Raw genomic sequence first — 13,475 nt, forward strand, 5'->3', positions numbered from 1 at the left:
CCATTTTGGTTTCAAGAATTTGAAACAAAATCATATGCAGAAGCACAGCAATTTGTAGCAAGATAATTTCCAGGGAAGAATGGAGAATTCCCTTTCTGAAGTGGTTAGCAAATAATCCCACCAACAATACAGCTATAAATAAAAAGACCTTAGAAGCCGCCTTCTCACCAAGGACTACTTGCACAGACAGTCCCGGCATGTCTACATTTTCCAATTTACAGACTGGACATCCTATGTCACCTTTACTGTATTTCATAGACATCCTACACTGAATTGAAAATTGAACTGAAAAAGATTCATTGTATTTGCCGTATGTGTGTGTGTGAGAGAGAGAGAGAAGAATGAAAAGATGTAAAAGTCCAAGCATTTACTTGAAGACTTACAGCTAAACTGTATGAATTTAAAAGAATGTTTAAAAATGCACAATTTTGAGCAAAAGAAGTCAAACACCGGAGCGAGAAGGGTCTGCGCTGGTGGCCGGGGACTGTAGGCATCTTTGAAGCACTGCCAACATGTCTGATGTTCAAGAAGCCACTAAGCAGCTTATGGATGTGAACCTTCATGAGAACTGGAGGGCTATACAAGTGACAGAAAGTCCCAGAAGTGAGTCTGAGCACCTCCAAGTCACTATTGGAGCCACTGTACCTACTGGTTTTGAGCAAACAGCTGCAGATGAAGTGAGAGAGAAATTGGGGTCATCATGCAAAATCAGCAGAGACCGGGGCAAGATATATTTTGACATTTCAGTGGAAAGTCTGGCTCAGGTTCATTGTCTGAGATCAGTTGATAACTTATTTGTGGTTGTTAAGGAGTTTAAAGATTACCAGTTCAAAGAAACAAAGGAAGAAGTTCTCAAGGATTTTGAAGAACTGGCTGGGAAGCTTCCATGGTCAGACCCTTTAAAAGTATGGAAAATTAACACCAGTTTCAAGAAAAAAAAAAAAAGCGCAAAAAGATAAATCAGAATTCAGGTAGAGAAAAGATTGATAATGGACAAGGAGACAAAGCAGATGAGAAAGAGGATAAAAAAGGATTCACTAATAATACCTTAGATTCCCATATCTTAGACTATTATGAAAATCCAGCCATCAAAGAAGAGATATCAACATTAGTAGGTGATGATTTGGCATCTTCCAAAGACGAGAAGGATGAAAAAGAAGAAACTCATCCTAAAGTGTTGAAGTTTAGAGTCACATGCAACCGGGCTGGAGAGAAACACTGCTTTTCCTCAAATGAGGCTGCAAGAGATTTTGGGGGTGCTGTTCAAGATTACTTTAAGTGGAAGGCTGACATGACCAACTTTGATGTGGAGGTTCTTTTGAACATCCATGATAATGAAATTGTTGTGGGCATTGCATTGACAGAAGAGAGTCTCCACCAAAGAAATATCACACATTTTGGACCTACAACTCTTAGATCTACTCTTGCCTATGGGATGCTTAGGCTCTGTGCTCCTCAACCTACTGATATAATAGTTGATCCGATGTGTGGAATGGGAGCAATACCAATAGAGGGGGCTACTGAATGGTCTAACTGTTATCATATTGCTGGTGATAATAATCCGTTGGCTATGAATAGAGCAGCAAATAACATCTCATCTTTATTGACCAAGAGCCAAATTAAAGAAGGCAAAGTGTCCTGGAGCTTGCCCATAGATGCTGTTCAGTGGGATATCTGCAATCTGCCATTGAGAACTGGCTCTGTGGACATTATTGTGACAGACATGCCATTTGGAAAAAGGATGGGCTCCAAAAAGAGAAACTGGAACCTTTATCCAGCTTGCCTACGGGAGATGAGCCGTGTCTGTAAACCAGGGACAGGCCGAGCTGCACTACTTACTCAAGACAAGAAATGCTTTACCAAGGCATTATCTGGAATGGGACATGTTTGGCGGAAGGTACATACTGTCTGGGTGAACATAGGGGGTCTTCATGCAGCAGTTTATCTTCTGAAACGTACACCTCAAGCTTTTGTTCATCCTTCAGAACAAGATGGGGAAAGAACTCCTTGGTGATGCAAAGAATGAAGATGGTTAATGGTATTTGTGCCTCCCAACACTGGGAATGTCAGCATGAAGAACTTGGTTTGAAAGAAAAATAGTGTTAATAAAATTGCAGTTTGCAGTTAAAAAAAAAAAAAAAGAAGTCAAACACCAAAGATACCCTACTGTTTCACGTCTAGGAAGCAAAACAAATCCATGTTGTTAGAAGTTAGGATAGTGGTTACTCTTAGGAGGGGTGGCGACTGGAAGCAAGGTAGCACAGGGACTTCCGGGGTGCTCTTTATGAACTTCTGAATGTGCTGGTTACATGAGGATGTTCAGTTTGGGAAAGTTCATCAGGGTGAACACTTGGGGTATACACACCTCTCCCTCGGCTGGGTCAGAAGCAGATGCTGAGACAGAGAGGAACGCAACAAGTTTCTTGGAGGGCAATGCTTGTGAAGCACAACTGGACAGGACAAGCTCTCAGACCCTGGGCAGAGCTGGCAAAGGTACCACCCGCTTATCTGGAGTGCCACAGCAAGGTCGCTTGTTGGAGGGAGTTCCCTGGGAGGAAGGACAAGGCCTTTCTCACAAAGTCTTGCTTGGTCTTTGGCTGGGGCCACCTTGGGAAGAGCATGACCTCAGCTCAAAACCTTAAAAGCAGACGTGAAGGTGTTAACAGTGAGAGGCTATCAGCTAACCATATTCCCTACAACTGGGAAATGAATTCTTTTAAGAAAAAAAAAATTTTTAATTTTAAAAAAGATTTATTTATTTATTTGAGAGAGAGCGTGCATGCAGGAGTGGGGGAGGGGCAGAGGTAGAGGGACAGGCAGACTCCCCATTGAGCACGGAGCCTGAGAAGCGGCTTAATCCCAAGACCCTGAGACTGTGACCTGAACCAAAGTCAGATGCTTTACCGACTGAGCCACCCAGGCACCCTCCCCAAATTTTTTTTTAAGTCTTTATCTTAATCACCCAGTGCTCATCAGGACCAGTGCCCTCCTCACTCCCCATCACCTATTTCACACACCCTTTACCCACCTCTCCTCTAGTAACCATCAGTTGAAATGAATTCTTTCTTAAAGGAGGTCTGAGCAGCACACGGATCCACATAGGGCAAGGTGTGGATTGTGGATAAGTAGTAACTGTTACTAATGTGATATATAAATACATTATTATATTTCAATAAAAAGACTTTAAAAAAAAAAGAATGGACCACCCACTCTAAATATTCTGCATGTCTACTCACATAGAACCCCAGTGTTAGATAAGTTAAATCAAAGTTCTCCACTATTGAAAAGGGAAAAGATTAGGACTTTTTCTACTTCCACAGAACAAAAATAATGCATCTATTTCTCTTATTTTGAAGTTTTTATCTCAGATTCTTTCTAACTCTTTGACCCATACTCCTGCATGTCTGTACAAGAATCCAAATAAGGTGACATCTGATTTAGCACAAAATTGTACATTTTGCCGTATCAGTAGTTTATTAGATTTAATAAAGAGTATTGTCGGGGCACCTGGTGGCTCAGTTGGTTAAGTGACTGCCTTCAGCTCAGGCGATGATCCTGGAGTCCCGGGATCAAGTCCCAGATTGGGCTGCCCCTGCTATGCGGGGAGCCTGCTTCTCCATCTCCCTCTGCCTGTTGCTCCCCCTGCTGGGGCTCTCCCTCTCCCTCTCTCTGTCAAATAAATAAATAAAATCTTAAAAAAAAAAAACAAAAAAAGAACTGTGACTTCCAGGTATCCGGGAACAAGCTCGAAGATCTACAAAGCTACTTGGAGAAAATGGATGGTATAACTATTAGGAACCCACCAAGCATCAATAGTTCCTTAGCAGCCACTGGGTTACAAATGATCCAGCCGCCAAGGTCACAAGCGGTTGTAGTGCTGTATTCTGTCTCCTCATGCGCCTCTGTGTTGTGGCCCCTCATCTTCCAGAACTTGGAGAATAAGTTCTTCATTTATTCCTTGAGGCTCAGTTTGAATTGTACCTGCAAGCTTAGTTCCAGTGTCTACCTTTATCAGTCTGCCTACCTGGGCCTCAGAGACACCCCAGGCCTACATCTTAATCATGGTCTCTGTGTTCCCATACACACACCACACACGCACACACGCACATCTCTCCAGCTACCTTTTCTGTACCTTCCCTCTTTCAACCTCTTACCCTCACATCGCGCTCTCTGCCTGACCCAACCTGTCCTGGTTCCCAGTCCAGAGGCCTTGAGGCTTGCCTTGTCTTGTAGCCACTCTGGGGCTAAGATAGGTTAGGTAGAAAAGCATTTTTAGATGTTCAGAATAGAAGCCAAGTGTGTGCAGCAGGGCACACTTATGTAAGTACTTCTGATAATGGGATGCAACAGCAATCATTCAAGAATCGTATCATTAGAAATGCTTTCAAGTACAATGAAAACAGTTCACAGTCATTTACCTGTGAGTTCATTGTATCATAAGCCAATAAGATTTTAATACTAAAAAGTCCAATAAATATCTTCATAAAGCAGTGGGTATTTACTGTCGAGGCTACACGCTACACAGAATCCATCTCCTTTGTTTGGACACAGCATGTCTGGTTCCTTTGGGGCCTTACCTTCCTGTCACAGTCGGCAGCTTTGATAGGACTGTCAACCAAGACACACCAAACCGAAAGAAGCATGTGTGGTTCCAGCTGGACCAATCAGGCTCTAGGATTTTCCATCTTTAGTAGCGGGACCTAAGGATAGGAAAACAAAACAGCTGGAGCTCGTCTGTTACAGAATGGCTTCCTGACAAAATTGTCAAATAGTAACAACATATTTGTCCTTAGGAGCTACTGTTCTCTCAAGTTTAAATGAAAACATTTTAGGGCACCTGGGTGGCTCAGTCAGTTAATTGTCAGCCTTCAGCTCATGTCATGATCCCAGGGTCCTAGGATGGAGCCCTGCATTGGGCTCCCTGCTCCGCGAGGAACCTGCTTCTCCCTCTCCCTCTGCTGCTTCCCCTGCTTATGTGCTCCTGCTCTCTCTCTGTGAGATAAATAAATAAAATCTTAAAAAAAAAAAAAAAAAGAAAACATTTTAATGAACTCCACCACTGGACAGGAACAGTGAGAAAACTATAAAGAAGTGGTCTCCATTATGATCACACAGAATTAATTTATTTATTCAACAAATATTTATTCAATTTACTGAGACTTATGCTCTGGCCACAATAGAGTCACAGGGACCTAACTTACCCTTGTCCTGAAATGAACAAACAAAAACACAAAATACAGTTTTCCAGCCATTTGGACACAGCACAGTGAGGAACAGTGATCCCTGAAAGAAGGGAAACATTCAAGGTGAGCCCTGCAATTACCTTAGTCTGTTACCTGGAAAGTTTCCAGGTCATGTAGTAGGAAGGGGAAAACCGGGAAATGCCCTGTAGGGGAGAGCTGGGAATACAGTTCAGGCCAAGGCAGCTAGAATGCACAGTACAGAGGACCAGGGAAGAGAAAACTGCGCAGGGAACCTCACAGATTGTCTTCAGCTAAGCGCTGATAGTGCCTGTGGCTGAGGAAGCCACCTGAGGCTGGGAAAAGAAGCACCTGGAAAGATTTAAGGAAACAATCTCTGGAAATTGTTCAGGGCCAGGAAGAGTCCCTTTTCCTATCAGCCAGAATAGAAAAACCTCACGATCCATGGGGCATTTGGTAGAGGAGTCCCTGAAGAAGGGAGTGGGGCAGAAAAAAAGAAATGATGGGTGAAATATTTCTAAATATCATTACCCACAAATCAAAGAAGCTCAACAAAACCCAAGCAAAAGAAACTCAAAAACTATTCCAAAGCATGCCATAATCAAATTGCTTTAAAACAATGATAAAGAGGAAAATCTTAAAATCATTCAGAGAATGTGGCAAATATAAAAGATTTTTATTAAGAACGTAGGGTTTCAGCGCTTAAGGGATTATTCTCCTTCCTTCTTTCCTTCCTTCCTTCCTCTCCCCGACCCTCCCCCCACCATTTCTTTCCTTCTTCTTTTGCAAATATAAAGGTTAAAAGAAGTTACATATGTTCTCACTTTGAACCCGTGGTTCTTTGGATTCCAAGGAAACATGATAGAGAAGTTTTTTTGTTTGTTTGTTTTTGGGGCTTTTTTGTTTTTTGGGTTTTTTTCCCACAAATCAGACACTCTCTATCTTGACAGAACTTATGGTCTATAAATTAGTATAAAATACTCAACGTTCAAGCTTTCAGACTTCTGCTTTATTTTTTTTAAGGATGCTTATTGCCAAGTACTCCTAAAAAAATGCAAAGATGAGCACTTTAAGTTACTTACAGAAAAAATTTCACAAATGAACAATAAATTTTCCATCACTGCAAACGTGTTTTGAAGAGAAAGGCACTCTGAAGTTGACTATAATTGGTGATTGTACTCAGAGAGTGAAGAAGGGAGAGCTGAGAGTGACTTGAGCAAAAGCCTCAAGACTTTTGATATTTTTTTTAAAGATTTTATTTATTTATTTGACAGAGATCATAAGGAGGCAGAGAGGCAGGCAGAGAGAAAGAGGGGGAAACAGGCTCCCCGCTGAGCAGGGAGCCCGATGTGGGGCTGGATCCCAGGACTCTGGGATCATGACCTGAGCTGAAGGCAGAGGTTTTAACCCACTGAGCCACCCAGGCGCCCCAAGACTTTTGATATTTTTAAAAGTATAAAACGTAGCAATTGTGAGTGAGGGTGTGTGCAGCGGGCAGGCAGATTTTAGAGGTGAATCTTTTTTTTTTTTTTAAGATTTTATTTCTTTATTTGACACAGAGAGAGAGATCACAAGTAGGCAGTAAGGCAGGAAGAGAGAGAGGGGGAAGCAGGTTCCCTGCTGAGCAGAGAGCCCAATGCGGGACTCGATCCCGGAACCCCGAGATCATGACCTGAGCCGAAGGCAGAGTCCTAACCCATTGAGCTACCCAGGTGTCCTAGAGGTGAATCTTCTATTATCATCAACTTCACAAAATATATTCAAAAATTTCTTTATGCCATGTATTCTTATTTGTCTCTGAACAACACTGTAACGATGTTAGAAATGTTCCATTTGGACGTTCAAAATGGGATGTGCCATATGTCGTCGAGGATTTTTAGCATGCTACTTGGTGTATATTTGGAGTACGTAAGCACAAAGCCTGGATCCTGTCCTTTCCCTTAGCCTCTCCATCTCTCTTTCCTCTTTACCCATTCCTTTCCTTTGCAATTACTGTGGCCATCACTTGAAAAGGAACAAAAAGCTTGATCTAAGGGAATTTTCTGTTTCACTTTGGTTGTTCTACAACTCATTATCCCTCAATTGACCACTGGAGACTCCGCTGCCATATATTTAAATCTCCCTAGGCACTAGCTGGGGATGAATTTATCATGAAACTTTTACAACAGAGAGGGCCACAAGGAATAGAGTGCTTTTAAATGTCTCCTCCCCTGCAGGCAGGTGACAATTTCACTCTTTGTTGAGTCCCTGTTGCTTTCCTATTACACTCAGATGTTTTTATTTTAAGAGGAAAATATTATGGATGAACATAAAGTTTTAGTATCTTGAATGGTTGGATTGCACATCAAGTAGTCGGATCTATTTTCCTATCTTTAATGTATTTTAAGATCAGTTATATTTAATGCTCCTGAGTCTTGCTGGTTCCCATGCCGGGTGAAAAAGAGACTTGCTGGAAACCTAGATAACTTGAGTTTGAAGGAATTGTTTTGCTCAGACTTCCATCCAGGATATAAATCCATGCCATTGCATTCCTAATAAAACTGACCTTCTCAGGAATGGGGATAGTATTTTGGGTTTATGTGAAAAGCGAATCCAGAATTTGTTGAGATCCCAAGTAACAAAAGAGCAGGGTCACAATATGATGATTGGCAAGCATAGGACCACAGCAAAGTGTTGTGCAGGCTTTGCACCACACAAATCACAAACTGCAATGACCGATGTCCCCTAGAACGCCCGTATACAACCTGAACAAATTACATGACAGCCCTAAGCAAAAGCGAGCCAGAAATCAAAAACACAGCAATGAGACTGCACATAGGCTCAGGAACTCAAGCAAAGAGCCTGAGTAAAAGAATCAAGGCCAAGAATAAGTTTTGGATTTTGGATGATGGATGCAACAACTGCAACAAAAGTGTAAGTCTTTGCTTCATTCTAATCTGCCATGGCTTTACACGTATTCACCTTCATACAGTCTCCATATCCTTATTACCTAGCCCAGACCTGTGGTCCTCCATGACCATACTCTTTTCCACCTGTTCCCTCTCAGGTCCTCACTTCTTTCAAGTTCCCCTGTGCTGACTCTACTAACAGAACCCCATCTTTTGGGACTCCAGTATGAATATAACCCCTTAAAGATGGGCATATTTTTTAAAAAGCCAAACGATTCTGCTTCTACAAATTTTCTTAAAGAAAATAGTCATTAGTTGGGTGCCTGGGTGGCTAAGCGGGTTAAAGCCTCTGCCTTCGGCTCAGGTTATGATCCCAGGGTCCTGGGATCGAGCCCCACATCGGGCTCTCTGCTCAGCAGGGAGCCTGCTTCCTTCTTCCCCACCGTGCCTGCCTCTCTGTCTACTTGTGATCTCTATCTGTCAAATAAATAAATAAAATCTTTTTTAAAAAATGGGAAAAAAAGAAAATAGTCATTAGTATTATTAATAACAATAATATAAAACAACGTAAACATCCAACAACAGCAAATTATTTAAATAAAGTATGTTATTGTTGTGCAATGGAGTATAAAGCAGTCATTTAAAATGACTTCGTGGGGCGCCTGGGTGGCTTAGTGGGTTAAAGCCTCTGTCTTCGGCTCAGGTCATGGTCCCAGGGTCCTGGGTTTGAGCCCCGCGTCGGGCTCTCTGCTCCACAGGGAGCCAGCTTCCTCCCCTCTCTCTCTGCCTGCCTCTCTGCCTACTTGTGATCTCTCTCTCTGTCAAATAAATAAATGAAATCTTTAAAAACAAATAAATAAATAAATAAAATAAAATGACTTTGTAAGGGGTGCGTGGCTAGCTCAGTTGGTAGAACGTGTGACTCTTGATTTCAGGGTTGTTTAAGTTCGAGCCTCACATTGGGTGTAGAGATTACTTAAGTATAAAATCTTTAGGGCACCTGAGTGGCTCAGTGTTAAAGCCTCTGCTCAGACCAGCTCCGGTCATGATCTCAGGATCCTGGGATCGGGTCCTGCATCAGGATCTCTGCTCAGTAGGGAGCCTGCTTCCCAGCACCCCCACGCCTGACTCTCTGTCTACTTGTGATCTCTGTCTGTCAAATAAGTAAATAAAACCTTATAAAAAAAAAAAGAATAAAATCTTTAAGGGGAACCTGCATGGCAAAGTTGGTTAAGTGGCCGACTCTTGGTTTTGCTCAGGTAGTGATCTCAGGGTCATGAGACTGACCCCAGTGTGGGCTCCGTGCTCAGCACGAAGCCTACTTGAGACTCTCTTTTCTTCTCCCTCTGCCCCTCCTGCTCATGCTCTCTCTCTCTAAAATAAATAAATAAATATTTAAAAAAAAAAAAGATGTGAGAGTGAGTTTAAAAATAAGATTACAGAGCACCTGGGTGACTCAGTGGGTTAAGCCTCTGCCTTCAGCTCAGGTCATGATCTCAGGGTCCTGGGATCGAGCCCCGCATCCGGGTCTCTGCTCAGCAGGGAATCTGCTTCCCCCTCTCTCTCTCCCTGCCTCTCTGCCTGTTTGTGATCTCTCTCTCTGTCAAATAAATAAATAAAATCTTTTAAAAATAAATAAATAAAAATAAGGTTACAATACAGTATAACTGCAACTATTTTTTTAAAACTCTATCTAAAATAATAATAATAAAATAAAATAAAACAAAAACTTTATCCTCTATCTAGACTTAAGAAAAAAGGCTTGAACAATATACACCAAAATGTAAGCACTTTCTGAGTGGTGCCATTAAATTTGATAACATTTATTGAAAAAACAACATATAAGTTGTTTTCCCAACAACAAAAGTAACATACTTCTCACTGCGTAAGATAGGAAGAAAAGAGAAGTCTAAAGAAAAATATGGTGTTTACTTATAATTGTACAATCCAGAAAAAAAGCCTATTAATATTTTGGAGTATATCTTTCTGAGCTCTTTTAAAATGGAAAATAACTTTTTTCTTATAAAAATTATACATATTCTCTTTTTCATGGCAACTTGGAGTCGGTTGGCTGCTTCAGGAGGAAACTGAACATCTCTTTCCCAGCTAATGGCTTCCAGAAACTCATTGAAGAGGACGGTGACCACAAACTTCATACTTTTCTGAGAAGCATATGGCCACAGAAGTGGCTCCTGATGCTCTGGGTGAAGAATGGGAGGGTTGTATGGTTGAATCAGTGCAGGGGAAGGTAAGTAAGGCTTCTCCATGAAGCAAGGTGTCTTGACCCATGGCTGAGACCACCTGCTGTTGAGTAAGGGGCATACCTGTTACAGACTAAGGAGAACTGGAAAAAGAAAACACGAATCTGTTCACGGTTATGTTGTGGATGCCAATCTGAGTGTTCTCAGCTTGGTCCTTGTAAAAAAAGGAAAGAAGGAAGACATTCCTGGACTCACTGACGTTCCTACACCTTGTTGCCTGAGATCCGAAAGAGCTGGCAGAACTCACACACTTTTCAGTTCCCCTAAAGAAGATGATGTCTGATAGTATGTGTGAGAAAGCTCCTAAATAAGGAGAGTAAGAAGTCTAGAACAAAGGACCCAAGATTCAGCATTTTGCTACTCCACGTGTCTTCCAGCTTAAACATTGGTGTATCGCTCTAAGAAACAGCGTACTAAGAAAAATAAGGAAGAGGTAGCAGAATATGCTAAACTCTTAGCCAAAAGAAGGAAAGAGGTCAAAGAAGACCTCTAGCACCAGACTGCCAAGAGACAGAGGCTGTCCTCTCAGATCTTCTACCTCTAAGTCTGAGCCCAGTCAAAAATGAGATTTGCTCACTGTAACAAATAAATGAGACATTTAAAAAAAAATTTTTTTTTCAGGCGCCTGGGTGGTTCAGTCGTTAAGTGTCTGCCTTCGGCTCAGGTCGTGATCCCAGGGTCCTGGGATTGAGCCCTGCGTCGGGCTCTCCACTCGGCAGGAAGTCTGCTTCTCCCTCTCCCACTCCCCCTGCTTGTGTTCCCTCTCTCGCTGTGTCTCTCTCTGTCAAATAAATAAATAAAATCTTAAAAAAAATTCAGTGTTGAAAACTGAAAATATAGATAAGCAAATAGAAAAACATATATTGAATAATTTTTATTTCCTTCTTTTATTTATCTTTATATTATAAATTTTCAATAATGAATATACATGGCTTCATAATAAAAAAAATGTATTGGTCATGCCTCTCCTAGTCCTCAGCTTCACCTGAATCACAGGTTTTCAGTAAAGAAAATCACTCTATGTTAATGGATGAAAACAGCTTAGTATGAAAACCTCTTCCCATTTCAGCTGAGGTTTTCTGTAACTTCTGTTTTGTTCTAAGATAGGCAATAGCATGAAGTCTACAGAGACATACGAGCCACGGTGGAGAAAGAGACATTTGGGGTCAAGCAGGACCAAAGGCCCCAGAAACCACACTGCTGCAGGCTAGTCTTGGGGCAGAGCTAGCAAGGGGTGAATCGAGACAGGACTTGAACAATCAGGAGCCGGGAGAGTGCTAGTCATGCTTGCCAAAAATGTTATCCTGTACCACAGAAGTAAACTAGGCAAACCTTCAAATATGGCTGCCTTGTCTAGGCTGGGGTGGCAGGGCTCCAGTCTCTGACTAGAGGACAGACTGAGCCCCATTTCCAGGGAATCTGGGGTGCCATACAAGGTAAACAAGTGAGTCGGAACACAATGAATCAGAACCCCATTACGTGGGTTGGGAAAGCATGAGAGGGGTGTAGGGGCTACATTGGTACCCAGAGCTCGCCCTGGACCACTGGACACAGGACTTGGTTGGTTATAAAGACACTTATCCAATCATGAATTCATTCAACAAGTATTTATTGACCTAGAAGTATCAGGCTCTGTGTTAAGTGCCAGGGACACACAGTGAAAATACATAGGTGTAAAAGAGGAAGCTAGATCTTCAGCCAATGTGAGCATCACACAAATAAACACAGCAACAGAGAATAACAAATGCTTCAACAGTGAATCAGGAAGCTCTAGAGAACACCAAGGGTACAAATTTTTGGATTATATACACTTTTTTCTTTTGATTTAAAAAAATTAAAACATTTTTGTGGTCCTCCAAAAGTACCACTGGCCCTAAGTATTGTGCCTACTGTACTAAATGTACTTAATGGATAAATTGGTCCTGGCCAAGGAAGGCAAAAGAAGCAAACAACAGAGCCTGACCCATCAACCCAAAGGAGTAAATATAAAGAAATTTCTAGAAGCCCCGCAAAGATGTTGGGAGATACTTGGAGGTTCTTAGAAGTCTTCATTTGACCTTCAGACAAATAACAAATAATCTCATCACATATTAGTGAGTCCACCTACGCTTCTGTAGTGCCTTTTGCATTTGTAAAGCATGTCTTCTCTCAACCTTTCATCTGAGTAAGTAGAGTATGGAGTACTCACCTACTCACTGGGCCAGACAAGGTTAAAGCAAGTGTTCAGTTACCTAGGTCTCCCTAGAAGCCCAAGTGGTATCTGGCAAGATTATGGGCATTGAAGTCAAGTTAGATCTGGCTTTAGTATTCCTCACTACCAAGTCATAGTGGCATGACCTTGGGCAACTTCCTTAACTTTCCTGAGCCTCCACTTTCTCCACTTATAGAAGAATTTAACAGTCATCTCAAAATATCATCGTAGGGCTTCATGAAATAAGAGACCTAAAACATCATTACAACTCAAAAATAGTTTAGGACTATTTTATGACTATTTTTTAAAGCTTCACAAAGAAAGCTAGAAGAGAGCTTAGGATACTATCAAAACCAGAGTATCTTCTGCTTACAGGGAGCAGCTAGATAGATTGTGTGTGTGTGTGTGTGTGTGTGTGTGTGCATGCACGTGCACACATGCGTGTTTGCACATGTAGACATATAGGTTTTAGAGGAAAGACAGGTGAAGGAGAAGAATAAAACTGGATTGAAAATCTGTGTTAGCCAGTGTCTCTGTGAAAGCTATAGTATAGAAGTTGGAAGCTGGCAAAAAAATAAAATAAAATAAAATAAAATGAGGTTGGGAGCTGGCTGTATGCACTAGCTGGCCAGATTGGAACTGGGTTTGGGTCTCCTATTATCTTTGGAGGTTTTCAGTGGTTGCAGATGAAAATGACTTCTGAACTTTCCCGAGAAGATTTCATGAAGTATATCTGGTAAATTACCAATAAAACTTAACTGAGTTCATCATATGTCGGGAGACCCTTAAAGCTGCTGTCATAAAACTCTACTGATGAAAGAGTTTCTTATTGATTGCAATCATTATTGTCTCAGCCCGCCTAGTCAAAAGCAAATATGCATTACACCCCTTGAGAAAACACATTTCAGAACCACACCAACTTTATGAGATAGGC

At 41.6% G+C, this 13,475-nt stretch overlaps 2 pseudogenes; both read left to right on the plus strand.

Annotated features, from left to right (window-relative positions):
* Positions 1-467: 467 nt before the first annotated feature.
* On the plus strand, positions 468-2,119 carry LOC116876450 (annotated as a pseudogene).
* Positions 2,120-8,088: 5,969 nt separating this feature from the next.
* On the plus strand, positions 8,089-10,916 carry LOC116878656 (annotated as a pseudogene).
* The last annotated feature ends 2,559 nt before the right edge of the window (positions 10,917-13,475 follow it).

This window comes from Lontra canadensis, unplaced genomic scaffold, assembly GCF_010015895.1.
Source record: "Lontra canadensis isolate GAN:19392208 unplaced genomic scaffold, GSC_riverotter_1.0 scaffold2, whole genome shotgun sequence".
NCBI lineage: Eukaryota > Metazoa > Chordata > Mammalia > Carnivora > Mustelidae > Lontra > Lontra canadensis.